At 40.5% G+C, this 17,437-nt stretch overlaps 1 long non-coding RNA gene across 2 annotated transcripts; it reads right to left on the bottom strand.

Moving 5' to 3' along the window:
* Positions 1-266: 266 nt before the first annotated feature.
* On the bottom strand, positions 267-15,587 carry LOC134357074 (uncharacterized). 2 transcript variants are annotated; one of them, XR_010020492.1, is made up of 3 exons: positions 15,337-15,587; positions 7,428-7,643; positions 267-695 (listed from the first exon to the last, which is right to left on the bottom strand). It is a non-coding gene; the product is annotated as an uncharacterized LOC134357074 (long non-coding RNA). The 2 variants fall into 2 exon arrangements; XR_010020491.1 differs by having other exon boundaries at positions 7,438-7,643.
* Between the last annotated feature and the right edge of the window lie 1,850 nt (positions 15,588-17,437).

Below are 17,437 nucleotides of genomic sequence, written 5' to 3'. Positions count from 1 at the left end.
AATAATCAGTGTTTATCAGATCATGTCACAATTTGATATATTTATAATTAGAACGATTGGTTTATGGTGACTGATTTTCTGAACTTCTGTCTGATTCCAGGGTTTCACTAGTACTTGGAATATCATGCTCTGCTCTCTCATCTGTTCTGACAAAAGTTGCAAACTAGTGGCTTATTATTTCCTGCTGCTTTCGGACCTACAGAGAATGCATCAAATCCAGCACACGAAGCCACAGTAAAATACTGCAACCAACAGTAGCCATACAAATTTAACACATTTCTGAATTCTATGTGTTGCCTAAAATACTTACTACCAACCTACCATACGTTGGGACTCTATGGTATCACAGTGGTTAACGTGATGCCATCACAGCTCGGATCATCGGAGTTTGGAGCTCAATTCCGATGTTGCCTGTATGAAGCTTGTATATCTTTCCTGAGAGTGTATAGTTTTCCTCCAGGTGCTCCAGTTTCCTCCCATATTCCAAAGGTGTACTGTTAGTAGTTTAATTGCTCATTGTAAATTGTCCTGTGATTAGGCTAGAGTTAAATAGGTGGGATGCTGGGTGGTGCAGCTCACTGGGCCGGAAGGATCTGTTCCATGCTGTATCTCCAAATTAAATAATTATCGTCTGTGCTTCCAGTTGCTTTCTACTTCTATCAGTGTTGAACAGTAAAGTTCATTCACACCAGAAGCTGTAAAGAATACACATCAGAAAAATTACTGAACATTTTATTTTCCATGAGGTAGAATTAAAGAGAAACATAATAAAAACAGTTCTGTTCAACATTAATGGAAACTATAATGCAATTTTATCCATGCATATATTAATAGCCTTGATTTTTGTCATAATTCTTTAAAACCAATATCAAAATATCTATATAGGGAAGATACATGAAACCCTAAGATACTGGGGCAGAATTTGGCCACTTGGCCTATCAAGTCCACTCTGCCATTTCATCATGTCCTTTTTCCCTCTCAGCTCCAGTCTCACACCTTCTCCATATAATCCTTCATGCCTTGACTAATCAAGAATCTATCAGCCTCTGCTTTAAATATACTGAATGACTTGGCCTCCACAGCCGTGTGTGGCAACAAATTCCACAGATTCACCACCCTCTGGATCACAAAATACCTTCTCATCTCTGTTCTAAAAGGTCACCCCTCTATTCTGAGGCTGTGTCCTCTGCTTTTAGACACCCCACCACAGAAAACTTCCTTTCCACATCCACTTTATCAAGACTTTTCAACATTCAATAAGTTTCAACGCGGTCGCCCCTCATCCATCTGAATTCCAGTGAGTAGAGGCCCAGAGCCATCAAACGTTCTTCATATGACAAGCCTTTCAATCCTGGAATCATTTTCGTGAATCTCCTTTGAACCCCGTCCAATGTCAGAACATATTTTCTTAGATAAGGGGCCCAAAACTGCTCTCAATATGTTGTGAGGCCTCGCCAAAGGATTATAACGGCTCAGTGTTCCATCCTTGCTTTTATATTCTAGTCCTCTCAAAATGAATGTTAACGTTGCATTTGCCTTCCTTGCCACTGACTCAACCTGCAAAATAACCATGAGGGAATCCTGCACGAAGATTCCCGATTCCCGTTGCGCCTCAGATTATTTAATTTTCTCTCCATTTCAGAAATATTCTATGCTTTTATTTCTTCTACCGAAGTGTATGACCATACACTTCCTGACACTGTATTCCATCTGCCATTTCTTTGTTCATTGTTCTAATCTGTCTAAACACTTCTGTTGCCTCTCTACTTCTCAAAACTATCTGCCCCTCCACCTATCTTGGCATCGTCTGCAAGCTTGGCCACAAAGCCATCAATTTCATCATCCAAATCATCGGCATATAACATAAAATAAGTGGTCCCAACACAGACCCCTGTGGAGCTCCACTAGTCACTGACAGCCAACCAGAAAAGGCTCCTTTTATGCCCACTCTTTGCCACCTACCAATCAGCCAATGCTCTATCTATGTTAGTATCTTTCCTGTAACACCATGGGCTGTTAAACAGTTGTAAACAGCCTCATGTGTGGCGCCATGTCAAAGGCCTTCTGAAAATCCAAGTGCACAACATCCAACAGTTTTCTTTTTGTCTACTCTTCTTGTTATTTCTTCAGAGAATTCCAACATACTTGTCAGGTAAGAATTTCCCTTAAGGAAACCATGCTGACTAAGGCCTATTTTATTATGTGCTCCAAGTACCCCAAAACCACATTCTTAACAATCGACTCCCACATATTCCCAACCACTGAGGCCAGACTAATTTCTGTTCTTCTGCCCTTCTACCTTCTCGAAGAGTGGAGTGACATTTGCAATTTTCTACTCCTCCGGAACCATGCCAGAATAGATTGATTCTTGAAAGATTATAACTAATGCCTCCATAATCTCTTCAGCCACCTCTTTCAGGATCCTGGTGTGTATACCATCTCTTTCAGGTAACTTATCTACCTTCAGAACTTTCAATTTCCCAAGAACCTTCTCCCTAGTAGTGGCAACTTCACACACTTCTCCCCCCTGACACTCTTGAGCTTCTGGCATACTTCTAGTGTCTTCCACAGTGACAACTGATGTAAAATACATATTCAGTTTGTCCACCATTTCCTGGTCTCTGATTACTACCTATCCAGCAATCATTTTCCAGTAGTCCAATACCTACACTCGCCTCTCTTTTACACTTTATTCATCTGAAGAAACTTTTGATATCCTCTTTGATATTATTGGCTAGCTTACCTTCATGTATGGAAGATGTTTCCACAGACTTTTATATTGCTGACAATAGAACTGACCGCCTTGTGGTCAAAATTCACAGACTCTATCGGGGCACTTCAGCTAAAGTGGGGGTTTGTTAATAGGTTTGAGTGGCAGTGGCACTGCTTGTTGGAGACATTGGTATGGAGGATGAAGGTACTAAATGTGGGCATACCAAGCTAAGCTCTGACCAAATGATTTCTGAAGTTCAACAGCATGAAGATCAGGGAATAGCATCATTAACATATCAGCACATTAACTTCTAACTTAAATTAGAATTATCTTTGATACAAAAAAATGCCTTCTTGTATAAAAAAAACTACTTCATCCCTAATTTGTTGTTTGCCATAGCTGTTCCTCTTTCTACTTGTTTTACCCATTAAAATATATTTGTATGTGTGTTTATTTTTTGTATTGGATTCTTAATTCTATTTATACTCATGATTTCTTGCATGGGATCACATTCAATTGCCACACCTTTTAATTTAAACTTGAATCGCAATTATTATCTTTGCTACAAAGCAACTTCTTGCCTTCCTTGTGAAACTCAGCAGGGATCCATATGAGACTGCAGTAGTAGAAATGGACATGGGAGTCAACGTAAGATCCCTCCTTTGGGATTTGGTTTGGAGTATACAATCTTTCTAATCAAGACTCCACAAAACTTGCTCAGTATTTGTTAGACCTTTAAGAAAAACAACACAGAATGTCTCCATGCAATAAGGAAGGAAAAATATCTTGGATAATGTAGATGACAATAGCCTGCAACTAAACTGTGTAACTCTACAGAAGATAAGGAAATTGAGAAATGAGGTGTGTAGTCTTTATGCCAAGGCTGAGTGTCTCTGGAAATCATAATATAATTATGAATGAGCCTGCATATGGAAGAGACTCTGAGCCAAGAGGATTGAGAAATGAACATTTTGTATATTGATGCAAGCAATGGGAAACAGGAGGAAGAAGGGAAAAAAAGATAAACTTGCAAGAAATAATAATATAAAAAGTGTAACAGCTCATAAGATGGCAAGGAAAATGGAAGCAACTTTGCAAAACTGGAAAAAGGGCTCAAAGTAAGGGGCTTGGCCATTCAGGAGATGAAGTATATTCACTCAGTGTTAGGGGAGTCTTTGGAATTCTTTGACCGAAGAAGCTGTGGGCATTTACTTGCTGAGTATATAGAAACATAGAAACATAGAAAATAGGTGCAGGAGTAGGCCATTCGGCCCTTCGAGCCTGCACCGCCATTTATTATGATCATGGCTGATCATCCAACTCAGAACCCCGCCCCAGCCTTCCCTCCATGCCCCTTGATGCCTGTAGCCACAAGGGCCATATCTAACTCCCTCTTAAACATAGCCAATGAACTGGCCTCAACAGTTTGCTGTGGCAGAGAATTCCACAGATTCACGACTCTCTGTGTGAAGAAGTTTTTCCTAATCTCGGTCCTAAAAGGCTTCCCCTCTATCCTCAAACTGTGACCCCTCGTTCTGGACTTCCCCAACATCGGGAACAATCTTCCTGCATCTAGCCTGTCCAATCCCTTTAGGATCTTATACGTTTCAATCAGATCCCCCCTCAATCTTCTAAATTCCAACGAGTACAAGCCTAGTTCATCCAATCTTTCTTCATATGAAAGTCCTGCCATCTCAGGAATCAATCTGGTGAACCTTCTTTGTACTCCCTCTATGGCAAAGATGTCTTTCCTCAGATTAGGGGACCAAAACTGCACACAATACTCCAGGTGTGGTCTCACCAAGGCCTTGTACAACTGCAGTAGTACCTCCCTGCTCCTGTACTCGAATCCTCTCGCTATAAATGCCAGCATACCATTCGCTTTTTTCACCGCCTGCTGTACCTGCATGCCCACTTTCAATGACTGGTGTATAATGACACCCAGGTCTCGTTGCACCTCCCCTTTTCCTAATCGGCCACCATTCAGATAATAATCTGTTTTCCTATTTTTGCCACCAAAGTGGATAACTTCACATTATCCACATTAAATTGCATCTGCCATGAGTTTGCCCACTCACCCAACCTATCCAAGTCACCCTGCATCCTCTTAGCATCCTCCTCACTGCTAACACTGCCGCCCAGCTTCGTGTCATCCGCAAATTTGGAGATGCTGCATTTAATTCCCTCATCCAAGTCATTAATATATATTGAGGACATTGAATGATTGGTTAATGGTTATTAACGGAATCAACTATAACGCCAGTGGCACTGAGGCAAAAGAACAGCCGTGATTGTATTGAATAGAGGATGAGGCACAAAGGGCTAGATCTCTCCTACCAGCATGTCGGCTCCATCTTGGGTATTAACTTATTAAGTACCTAGGACACCTTCGAGGAGCGTTGTCTCAGAAAGGCAGCATCCATTATTAAGGACCTCCAGCACCCAGGGCATGCCCTTTTCTCACTGTTACCATCAGGGAGAAGGTACAGAATTCTGAAGGCGCACACTCAGCGATTCAGGAACAGCTTCTTCCCCCTTGCCACCCAATTCCAAAATGGACATTGAACCCCTGAACACTACCTCAAATTTTCATATATATTATTTCTGTTTTTGCAAGATTTTTAATCTATTCAATATACATATACTGTAACTGATTGATTGATTGATTAATTGATTTCTTCTTCTATATTATGTATTGCATTGAACTACTGCTGCTGCTAAGTTAACAAATTTCACGACATATGCCGGTGATAATAAACCCGATTCTGATTCACCCTCTGCAACTCCCAACCACGCCCCTGAGTTCTCTTTCTTAGGTTGTTAGGGAAATAAAATCTCAAAGCATGGATAAATAAATAGGAATTGACCTTGACACAAGTAGAGAATTGACAGAATATTTAATTTGTTCTTTAAATTCTGCTCAGTGTGATGGTTTGGGAGGTGCATCTTTATTATGGATAATTAGTTTTGGAGTTAAAATTAGATTAATTCTATCCCTACTAAGTAAGAGCAAGATCTGCAGCACTATAAAACCTAGGTTTCATGTTCCAATTAACACTACACACAAACTACAATGAAACAAATGTTATTGATTTTTTCTAAATAAGGTACTTCTCTTATTTAGTTGCAAAAAGCTCGGGCAATTCAACACAAGCCTCTCCTTTATCTGCGCCAACTCACAGCCAACTGAGAGCACTCAATTGATGGTGGTTAATACGAAAGTGATGACTTCGATTTATCTTGACGGGCAAAAGAAAATCGCATTTGAGGGAGCCAGAGACAACAAATGGGGTAAGGTTCTGACAAGATGCAATGAGCAGAAGGAAGAGGGTACAGTAGCCAAAGATTGTGGGAAACACAGATTTCAAAATTGGAAAAAAATTCAATTGCTTGCAAATGTATGAGTTTTAATTGAAATACTCAGTATCAAAAACATGAGGTTAAACTGCTGCAAAGAGACTACAGGAGAGGTGGAGCATCCAAAATGAAATGCAAATGGGGATTTTTTCAATCCTATTAAGCAGAAACTTAGACTATGTTTTATTGCCTTTTGTTGATGATCCTATGATTCTGTGTACTAATCAAAAATGTGTACCTAACATGCCCAGTGACTGTATTATATCACCCATCGATGATGATCACATCAACTCAGACCTGAGAGGCCAGCCTCGGGCATTTTCATGCCTTACAAGGCGCAGTTCAAAAAGCTGTGTGGGGCGCCACTTCTCGCATAGACATTTCACAGTATTATTTTACAAGGCCGAGTTGTGAGCTCGACATCAACCCGGCGCGGATGGAGAGTGCGCATGGGGGCGGTCTGTCACTGGATCGAACTCGGGAACCTCTGTTCTCAAGCCCGGCGCTGATCTCACTGCGCCACCAGCCGACCAGTCAGATAGATGATTATGTAACAAGTTGTTCACTGGAAAACAGATGAAGGAAGGTGATTAGTGGAAGAGATATTTCATTTGCAATAATAGATGATTTAGTGGTATCTGGGTTACTTCTGTAGAGGATTGTCAGGCAGAGGTTTCAGGTTGTATCATAAGGAGCATACCCCACTCAATCCCAGCCCTAGCACTTTATCAAAACAAACATACTGTACATGGAGGAGAAAAATATAATTTTAAAAAAACATAATGCAGCTCAATTTAGTACTCTGGACTTTTATGGTACAACTGACAACCACAAGACCTTTAAGTAGTATTTTTCAGTATTAGTAACTGCAATTTATCTTCTAATGTATTCCTCACCTATGACATAGCTTATATCATCTTCCCAATCCTCACGCTATCCCATTTTCACTAAGGTTCCAGATTGGGATCTTAATTTCAGTCAGATCAGTCGAAACTCCATACTCTCTTCTCCACCAGATATCACTATGTGTTTTGCTATTGTGTTCTGACTTGCTGTTTCCATCCTTCGTCAGTCATTTCTTCTAAAGAAAATGGGTGATTTGTATACATGTTTGGTAATTAAATTAAACTGAACCATAGAAAATAGAACATGGAACTGTACAGTCCTTTCAGTCCACAATGTTGTTCTGATATTTTAACCTACTCCAATATCAATCTAACCCTACCCTGCCACATAGTCCTCCATTTTGCTTTCATCATAATGACTGATATTCATGAAAAATGTAACCTATGCTAATGACAAATAACATCATAGGTCTTGATCACTTTTGACAAAGTTGAAGGAACATTCAACTTACAAGACTTTACCTATTTCAACAAGATGTGGTAGTTGTCGAGTCTCTGCCCACCACCTGGAGATGCTCATCACTGTTGGGACCCATGAAATTGACAGCCGGATTGGATTTTAAAACTCAGGTGATGAAATTACAAACAATGTTCAGGAAAGATGAGTAGCGTTGGAAAGCTCTCATCTGAAATGGCAGCCAGAGGATCCTCTAAACTGGTCTCCATCTCTGAAAATATATAAATTGGTAAATTGGTTCATATTGTCACATATAGTGAGGCAGAGGGGAAAAAGTTATCTTGCAAAACATACCTGCAGATGAACTTATTGAAACAGTGCATTGAGGTGGCACAAGACAAGGCAATAACAGTATGCAGATTAAAGTCTCACATTTATAGAGAAAGTACACTGAAGGTAGTTTATAAGTTGTAAAATCATAATGACGTAGATTGTGAAATCAAAAGTCCATCTCGTCATACCATGTATGGTATGAACATAGCATGTTCTATAGTCTTATAACAATAGGATAAAAGTTGTCCTTGACTTTCGTTCTACATGGTTGCGGGCTTTTGCATCTTCTGCCCAGTGGGAGGAGGGAAAGAATAGAGAATGTCTGCAGTGGGTAGGATCTTTGATTTCGTTGATTGCTTTACTGAAGCAGCAAGAAGTGTAGACAGAGTCCATGGAAGGGAGGTTGGCTTCCGTGATAAGCTGCATCCACAACTCTCTGGAATTTTTTGCAGTCATAGGCGGAGCAGTTTCCATACCATGAAGCATCCAAATAGGATACTTTCTATAGTACACCAATCAAAATAGATAAGGTTCAAAGGGAACCATATTGCCAAATTTCTTTCACCTCCTGAGGAAGTACATAGAGGTGCTGTGAACTTTCTTGATTGTGGTAGCAATATAGCTGGACTGGGACAGGCTTTTGGTGATGGTGACTCCTAGGAATCTGAAACTCTCAATCCTCTCAGCCTCAATACTGTTGATATAAACAGGAACATGTGCACCGCTTTGCTTCCTGAAGTCAATGATCCAGCTCTTTTGCTTTGCTGATATAGAGAGAAAGTTGCTGTCATATTACCATGTCACTGGTTCTTTATCTCCTTCCTATACTCATTTTTATATGAGATATGGCCTACTTTGGTGGTACAACTGCAAACGTAAATGGAATTAGGGCAGATACGAGGAAATCTGCAGATGCTGGAATTTCAAGCAACACACATAAGGGTTGCTGGTGAACGCAGCAGGCCAGGCAGCATCTCTAGGAAGAGGTACAGTTGACGTCTCGGGCCGAGACCCTTCCTCAGGACTAACTGAAAGAAGAGCTATTAAAAGATTTGAAAGTGGGAGGGGGAGGTAGATCCAAAATGATAGGAGAAGACAGGAAGGGGAGGGGGGGATTATGCCATTAGGTCATGAGTGTATAAGGAGTAGAGAATGCAGCCGTGTTTCAATGTACTCACTGTTGGGAGGTAATAGAAAGCCGCAGAGCATGCTCACACATAAAAGTAAGTTGATAATGATCATTTGCTGGTGTTTAATTGTGTGAAAAATTCAGGACAAATCACTGTTTCTCCTTGAAATGTATCCGTAAATCTGTGACAGCAGCCCCGGCACTGACTTATTGTCTCATCTAAAGGGTAGAGTATGAAGCAATACTGCGTTCTCTCACTTTGGAATCTGGACAAAGTGATCAAGTGTCTGGATTGGGAATTGGCCACATGACTTTCTGACTCAGGAATGGCTGAAGCAGTGAAATAAAACTCTGCAGTTTTCTGGTACTTATTTCATTAGTGAGTATCATATTTATTATGGGTGTCAATTTCTGCACCCAGCCATTTGATTTATTTTAAAGCCAGTATTACAAGCACTATTAGAATAATGCAAGATGAAAGGGGAACCAACTACAGACACTGCAAAAGCTCTTTGTTTTAATGATGCCAATGCTATTTCTTAATGAGCAACCTCTGCGGGAAATGTTTAATGATTGTGGGATGGGAATTCATTCATGTCGTGCATGGCTTTTATGGGGAGTAAAATCTGTCGCATTTACTTTCTTGCAAACATCCTGTATAAAATAACTTTTAATCATGTGCTTTATTTACTTGCTGAGCTGAGGACCAAGTAACACTAAACTGTAATGTCAATTAGTACATAATGCAGAGCTGACTTCTCTGGTACAATATTGGAGTATTAACATATGGCTAGGAAACAGTGCTGGCCATGTGGGTCAACTCCTAAAGGACAGGACTGCCATACTGGGTCAATGCCATGTCGAAAGTGAATAGGGTAGATTGCAGTTAATTGGGACACATTGGGACCAGTACATTTAGGTCCAATTAAGTGCTGCCCCAATCAGCTGAAGTTTCATAGGAATACCTAAAATGGTATAAAAAAGACAAACTGAGTAACAAATTATATATTTAAATAAAACACAGAACAAATTAGAACACTACCAATACTACTACACTACTATAAAAGGGTGTATTCATAAGATTCAGAATCGGGTTTTATATCAGAATGAAGCGAGCAATAAAGAAAGTAAAGGTAGTTTATAAAAATAAACTAGCACAAAATATAAAAATGGATAGAAAAAGTTTTTATAATTATATGAAGTTGAAAAGGGTGGCTAAAGTGAATGAAGGTTCCTTGAACGATGAGAAGGGGGTATTGATATTGGGTAATGTTCGAAATGGCTGAGTCTTTAAATGACTATTCTGTGTCAGTCTTCACCATGGAGGACATGTCTAACATGCCAAAGAGAGATGTTATGGATCCTCAATACAATAGAGATCACTAAAGAGGTAGTGCTGAGCAAACTTGTGGGCCTGAAGATAGTTAAGTCCCCTGGTTCTGATGGAATGCATCCCAGGGTACTAAAAGAAATGGCAGAAGTTATAGTAGAGGATTTGGTGATAATTTACCAAAATTCTCTGGACTCTGAGCAGGTCCCAGCGGATTGAAAGATAGCAAATGTCACGCAACTGTTCAAAATAAAAAGAATGTAGGCAAAAGGCAGGTAACTATAATCCAGTTAGTTTAACATCTGTAGTTGGGAAAATGCTTGACGCTTAAAGAAGAAATAGGCATCTGGAAAGAAATGGATCCACCAGGCAAATGCAGCATGGATTCAGCAAAAGCAGGTCCTGTTTGACAAACTTACTGCAGTTTGTTGAAGATATAACAAGTGCAGTGGATAGAAGGAAACAGATGGACGTTACTTACTTGGATTTCCAAAAGGCATTCAATAAGTGCTGAATAAAAGACTTATCCATAAGATAAGGATGCATAGAGTTGGGGGTGATGTATTAGCATGGATAGAGGATTGGTTAACTAATAGAAAGCAGAGAGCTGGGATACATGGGTGTTACTCTGGTTGGCAATCAGTAGTAAGTGGAGTGCAGCAGGAGTCGGTTCTGAGTCCGCAACTGTTCATGATATACATTAACGATCTGGAAGAGGGGACTGAGTACAGTGTATCTAAGTTTGCTGATGACATTAAATTGAGTGGAAAAGCAAATTGTGCGAAAGATACAGAGAATCTGCAGAGAGATATAGTTAGGTTAAGTGTGTGGTAAGGGTCTGGCAAATGGAGAACAATGTTGGTAAATGCGAGGTCATCCACTTTGGAAGGGAAAATGGAAGATCATATTATTATTTAAATGGTAAAAAATTGCAGCATGTCTGCTGTGCAGAGGGACTTGGGAGTGCTTGTGCATGAATCAGAAGGTTTGTTTGCAAGTGCAGCAGGCTATCAAGAAGGTAAATGAAATATTGGCCTTCATTGCTAGAGGGATTGAATTTAAGAGCAGGGAGGTTATGCTGCACCTGGAGTACTGCATGCAGTTCTGGTCTCCTTACCTGAGGAAGGATTTACTGGCTTTGGAGGTGGTGCAGAGGAGTTTCACCGGGTTGATTCCAGAGATGAGGGGGTTAGACTATGAGGAGAAATTGGATAACCTCGGACTATACTCGCTGGAATTCGAAAGAATGAGAGGAGATCTTTTAGAAACATATAAAATTATGAAAGGGATGAATAAGTTAGAGGCAGGAAAGTTGTTTCCACTGATAGATGAGACTAGAACTAAGGGATATAGCCTCAAAATTCAGGGGAGTAGATCTAGGACAGAAATGAGGAGGAACTGCTTTTCCCAGAAAGTGGTGAATCTCTGGAATGCTCTGCCTGATGATGCAGTGGAGGCAACCTCAGTGTATACACTTAAGACAAGGTTGGATAGATTTTTGCATCTTAGGGGAATTAAGGACTACAGGGAAAAGGCAGGTAGATGGAGATGAGCCCATGGCCAGATTAGCCATGATCTTATTGAACGGCAGAGCAGGCTCGATGGGCCAGATGGCCAACTCCTGCTCCTATTTCTTATTATCAGAATCAGAGTCAGGTTTAATACCACTTGTATATGTCATGAAATTTGTTAACTTTTTGGCAGTAGTACAACGAAATATATGATAAATAAATATAGAGAAAAAATCTGAAATACAGTAACTATATATATGTCTAATAAATAGTTAGGTTAAAATAAGTAGTGTAAACCAAAACAGAAATAAAAAGTAGTGAGGTAGTCTTCATGGGTTCAATGTCCATTTAGAAATCAGAGGGGAAGAAGCTCTTCCTGAATCACTGAGTGTGTGCCTTCAGGCTCCTGTACCTCCTCCCTGATGATAGCAATGAAAAGAGAACATGCCCTGGGTGAAGAGGGTCCTTAACGATTGATGTCGCCTTTTTGAGACATTGCTCCTTGAAGATGTCCTGGATTCTGGGGAGGCTCGCGCTCATGTTGGAGCTGACTGAGTTCAGAACTTTCTGCAGCTTATTTCGATCCTGTATATTGGCCTCCACCATACCAGACAGTGATGCAGACAGTTAGAATGGTCTCCACCATACATCTGTAGAAATTTGCAAGTGTCTTTGGTGACATACCAGAACCCCTCAAACTCCTAATGAAATATAGCTATGGCTGTGCCTTCTTTGTAACTACATTGATATGTTGGGCACAGGATAGATCCTCAATGACGTTGATGCTCAAGTACTTGTAAGTGCTTACCTTTTCCACTTCTGATTCCTCCATGAGGACTGGTTGTTTTCCCTCCTCTTACCCTTTCTGAAGTGCACAAACAGGTCTTTGGTCATACTGATAATGAATGCAAGGTTGCTGGTACAGAGTTACTAACATGGTTAGAGCATTGGCTGATTGGTAGGAGGCAGTGAGTGGGAATAAAAGGATCCTTTTCTGGTTGGCTACCAGTGACTAGTGGTGTTCCGCCGGAGTCAGTGTTGGGACCACTTCTTCTTATACTGTCTATAAATGATTTAGATGATGGAATAGATGGCTTTGTTGCCAAGTTTGCAGATGATACAAAGATTAGTGGAGGGGCAGGTAGTGCTGAGGAAACAGGTGGGATGAAGAAGGACTTAGACAGATTGGGAGAAATAGAAATAAATGTGTGGACTATTTTCTAAGCAGGGAGAAAATCCAAAAATCTGAGATGCAAAGGGACTTGGGAGCCCTTGTGCAGAACACCCTAAAGGTTAACTTGCAGGTTTAGTCGGTGGTGAGGAAGGCAAATGCCATGTTAGCATTCATTTCAAGAGGTCTAGAATACAAGAGCGAAGATGTGATGCTGAGTTTTTGTAAGGCAATGGTGAGGCCTCACCTTGAGTATTGTGAACAGTTTTGGGCCCCCTCATCGTAGAAAAGATGTGCTGGCATTGGAGAGGGTCCAGAGGAGGTTCACAAGGATGATTCTAGGAATGAAAGGAACATTTGATGGCTCTGGGTCTGTACTCACTGGAATTCAGAAGGATGAGAGGGGATCTCATTGAAACTTTTCAAATGTTGAAAGGCCCAGACAGAGTAGATGTAGAAATGATGTTTCCCATGGTGGGAGAGTCTAGGACAAGAGGGCACAGCCTCAGGGTACAGGGGCACCCTTTCAAAACAGAGATGTGGAGAAATTTCTTTAGCCAAAGGGTGGTGAATTTGTTGCCACATGCAGCTGTGGAGGCCAGGTCATTTGGGTGTATTTAAGGCAGAGATTGATAGGTTCTTGATTGGACAAGGCATCAAAGGTTACGGGGAGAAGGCCTGGAACTGGGGTTGAGGAGGTGAAAAAAAAGGATCAGCCATGATTGAATGGCGGAACAGACTCGATGGGCCAAATGGCCTACTTCTGCTCCTAGGTCTTATGGTCTTACGCTACCTCTCAACCGGCTGATACATTTTGCTCTTGTACACCTTGTCACCATATGAAATTCTGCCAATAGTTGTCATGCAACTAACAATATTTAAAAACTGTTAACTCAAAGCACAGTGTTGTACCTAACAGCCACGCAAGTGCACATGACTGGCACTATTTAAAAACTGTTCAGCGACAGTTTCCTGTCCCAATTAAGTGGCATAGTGTCCCAAATAAACAAAGAGAATCACGGCTATTTTCCTGATTAGTTTTTGTTCTTTAGGGGTTATCCTAAATAAGCGGATATTCCAATTCACCGACGAACCAATTAACCAGAATCCACTGTATATTACTGTTCCTTGATCACGGTTGTGTCTGAATTCTGGAACTTCCTGTCCAACAGCATTGTGGGTATTCTTTTCCTGAAAGGACTGCAGCACCAAGGAGATAGATCGCCACCTGATCTCATTCTCATCAATCCACTTGTCACTTCCATCCATGAGTGCATTGGTAGAGTTCATTTGGAGATGAAGTCCCTTCTTCATCTCAAGGACACACCCCTCCGTCATGTGCAGAGGCAAAATCATATTAAATGAGATAGATTCAGACCTAATAACTCTAGATCCATGAGGTGCTGACAATACACAATATACTCTCAAGGCTCAGTACAGCACATTCCTCGCTCTAGCATTACATTCATGGAACAGCCTTGGTTTAGTGAGATGTACCAAACAACATGCTGGGATTAGTATCAGGGATAGGGATACCTAAAAATGAGGTCCAGACACAGTGAAACAGAGAGTTAAATAACTCTCGAATCAACAATCAGATAAATACTCAACTGAATGGTGCTAGAAAATTAACCAGTTTAATGAGAGGATGAGGTTCCCAGTACATTCCCATCCTCCGTGATTAGCATGTGAGTGCTAAAGACAAGGCTGAAGCGTATACAATCATATTCTACCAGAATTGCTGAGTGAATGATCTATTTCAACGTCCTCCAGTGATCTCGCCCTCACAGGAGGCAGTCTTCAGACAATATTATGAACTTGTTTATTATTATTAATTACAAATTACTTATTAATTTTATTATGATTCATTTTTATTTTTGTATTTGCACAGCTTGTCATTTTTTGCTCATTGGTTGTCCATCTTTATGTGTAGCTTTTCGTTTATTCTGTTGTGTTTCTTTGTATCTACAGTGAATGCCCACAAGAAAATGAATCTGAGGGTAGTATACTTTGATAATACATTAACTTTGACTTTGAATTTGGTTCACTTTGTGATGCTAAGAAATATCTGGGAGCCCTGGATACAGCAACCCTTGTGGAATCAGCCATAATCCAGGGTGTGGTACTAAGAACTTCCATTTCAGAACCAGCAGCCAGCTTGTGCAGAAACGTTAACAGGCAGAACATGCTTCAGAACCTGGAAAAATTCCATAGAAAACATCAAATACTGTACTTGTAACATAGTAGCAACAGTCTGAAGAATCAACCAGTAACTTATCACAGGGAGAGGCAAGATCCCTTTAGATAATGTTGGGAGAGTTCTCCCAACTGCTTAACATGTATTTTGTCGTATGAGATTAAAAATGGCAGTAACTGGAATGGTCTCTTCTAATTAACATCATTATTTGATAGGTCTTTGCTCTTTTGGTAGGCAGTGAGGGCAGACATGCTAATACTCTCACCAGTACAGTCATCCAGCACAGTACATACCTCAAGAGTGAATTTGTGGCACATCTCTAAGTTGATGCTATAAACAGTTTCTAAGATGGATGCTGCCGGGTGGAATTTCCATCTTCCAATATGACAACACTTACTGCAGGAGGTTAAAAAATAAGCTGGTTCCTGGTGCCTGAAAACACTTGTCATTACTGCAGACTCACATCGTTGCTTTCTGTTTAGCCCCAGTCGTAAGAGACTTCTTCAGAAGTGAGATTGCACTGATTGAGTCATGATTATCTTTCTTTTCTGCACCTTCTATCAACAGTTGTACAATCAGAAAATGTGTTTAATCCAGAGGAAAAAATGATGCATATTAATTAAAGTCTCAGCCTATGTAAACTGAATAGAGACCCAGTCTTGGATTGTACAAGAATTCCTATTCAACTGTTTCCAAGCAACGGAACCTCCAATGGGTTAATCATTGATGGCAGAGTGGAGTGCATGAATGGGACATAAATTGCAATTCTGATTCATTTAACTTAACTCCTTTCCAGCCAACCATTCCAACCATTGCATTTATGTACAAGGGCATGAATGCACTGAGTTGTGAAGTGACAACTCTAGCAGAAAAGGTACGACCTCCTTCCACCTTCCAAAATCCATCAGTAACCAAGCAAGACACAGCAGAAACTGCAATTTGGATTACACACAATATGCTGGAGGAACTCAGTGGGTTGAACACGATCTGAGGGTGGGAAAGGAACTGTCAATGTACCTGCAGTGCTGATGCAGGGTTATAACCCAAAACACCAACAATTCCTCCCTGCCCCCACTCACAGATTCTTATTGACCCGCTAAGTTCGCCCAGCAGGTTATTTGTGGGATAACCAGTGGCCATTGCCCATTACATGCTAATGATAGTGGAATGAGTCAGATTCGCTTATCTAGACTGAAACATCTGCAATATGCTAGTTGAGTCATTAAAATAAAATTGCTCCACATTCATATAGCAGGCAGACCATTTGAAATGGAGCAGGAAATTCTCCATACCAGCTTTGCATTTCAATCTCATCCAAAAACAATGGAGCAAAATTGCTTGTGGGGCTTTGCTGTTTAGCATTAGACAAAAGCATTTTCAACAGGTCGAAGTGACTGAAGTGCTCTTTTGGCTGTGAGTTTCCTTGGGGCACAATGAAGTCTTGAAAGGTGCTGCAACATCTTTCTTATACCTCTCTTTAATGAGACCACCCCGGAAGGCCGGAAGTCGGCACAGGCTGTAATGCAAGTTGGGTTGTCAGTGCCTCACCATATACCTGTACCTTACAGAGTACATGACAGTGGTGTCCATTTCACCTGCTGTCTCAGACACCAGACATGGTGCTTCTCAGATCAGCATGTGAAACTCTAATTGTACCAGATGTAAATAAATGTACTTCAGTGCAAAAGAACTCACATAGCTAATTATGTCCACTGCAGGACAACAGCAGGCCATCATAGTTACAGCATAGTACAGGCCCTTCAGCCCACAATGATGCATATAGAGCTGCATTTCCTGCTTGCATTTGCTGAAAGCCAAGCACGGTATATTGAATGTTCCTGCAGTTGTAATTTAGATTCAATTACTGCATAATATGAAGACCTATTAGTATCTAATTCATTAGGGATATGTCAACTGATGCATTTTAAGTAAGTAAAGTCAGGTGCCTAACTTTGAAATCATAGGACTGATTCCTGAGGGTGTAGCCCAGAAATATATTATCATGGATTTCCTAAACCAAGTTACATTATGTTTGCAATCTACAGACAAAGGAAAAAAATAAGAGCAATTTTTTATAGCAATTATTTTTAATACTGAAAAAGCTGCTTTTCATTTGGGAGAGACTATAATGTTGATCCCTTGTGATTCAAATCTCATCTACTTTCATAGGAACAAGACCAACGGGAGCAGTATATGGGATATTTTTATATTTTTATTATCATGAGGCCAGTCAGACTCACAGGTCTATTCTTCATATAATGGAACACTCTTCTGTAACCTATTCTGAATTTGAACACAGAAAAGGACAAACATGAGATATATCTAAATGCACACATTGCACACTAGACTTTTGCTTAACTAACTTTTATATCTTTACTTCTTTAAGTTTGAAAT

Source organism: Mobula hypostoma, chromosome 15 (assembly GCF_963921235.1).
Source record: "Mobula hypostoma chromosome 15, sMobHyp1.1, whole genome shotgun sequence".
NCBI lineage: Eukaryota > Metazoa > Chordata > Chondrichthyes > Myliobatiformes > Myliobatidae > Mobula > Mobula hypostoma.
Note: the sequence above shows the minus strand (reverse complement) of the source record. Positions and strands in the feature narration are given on the sequence as shown.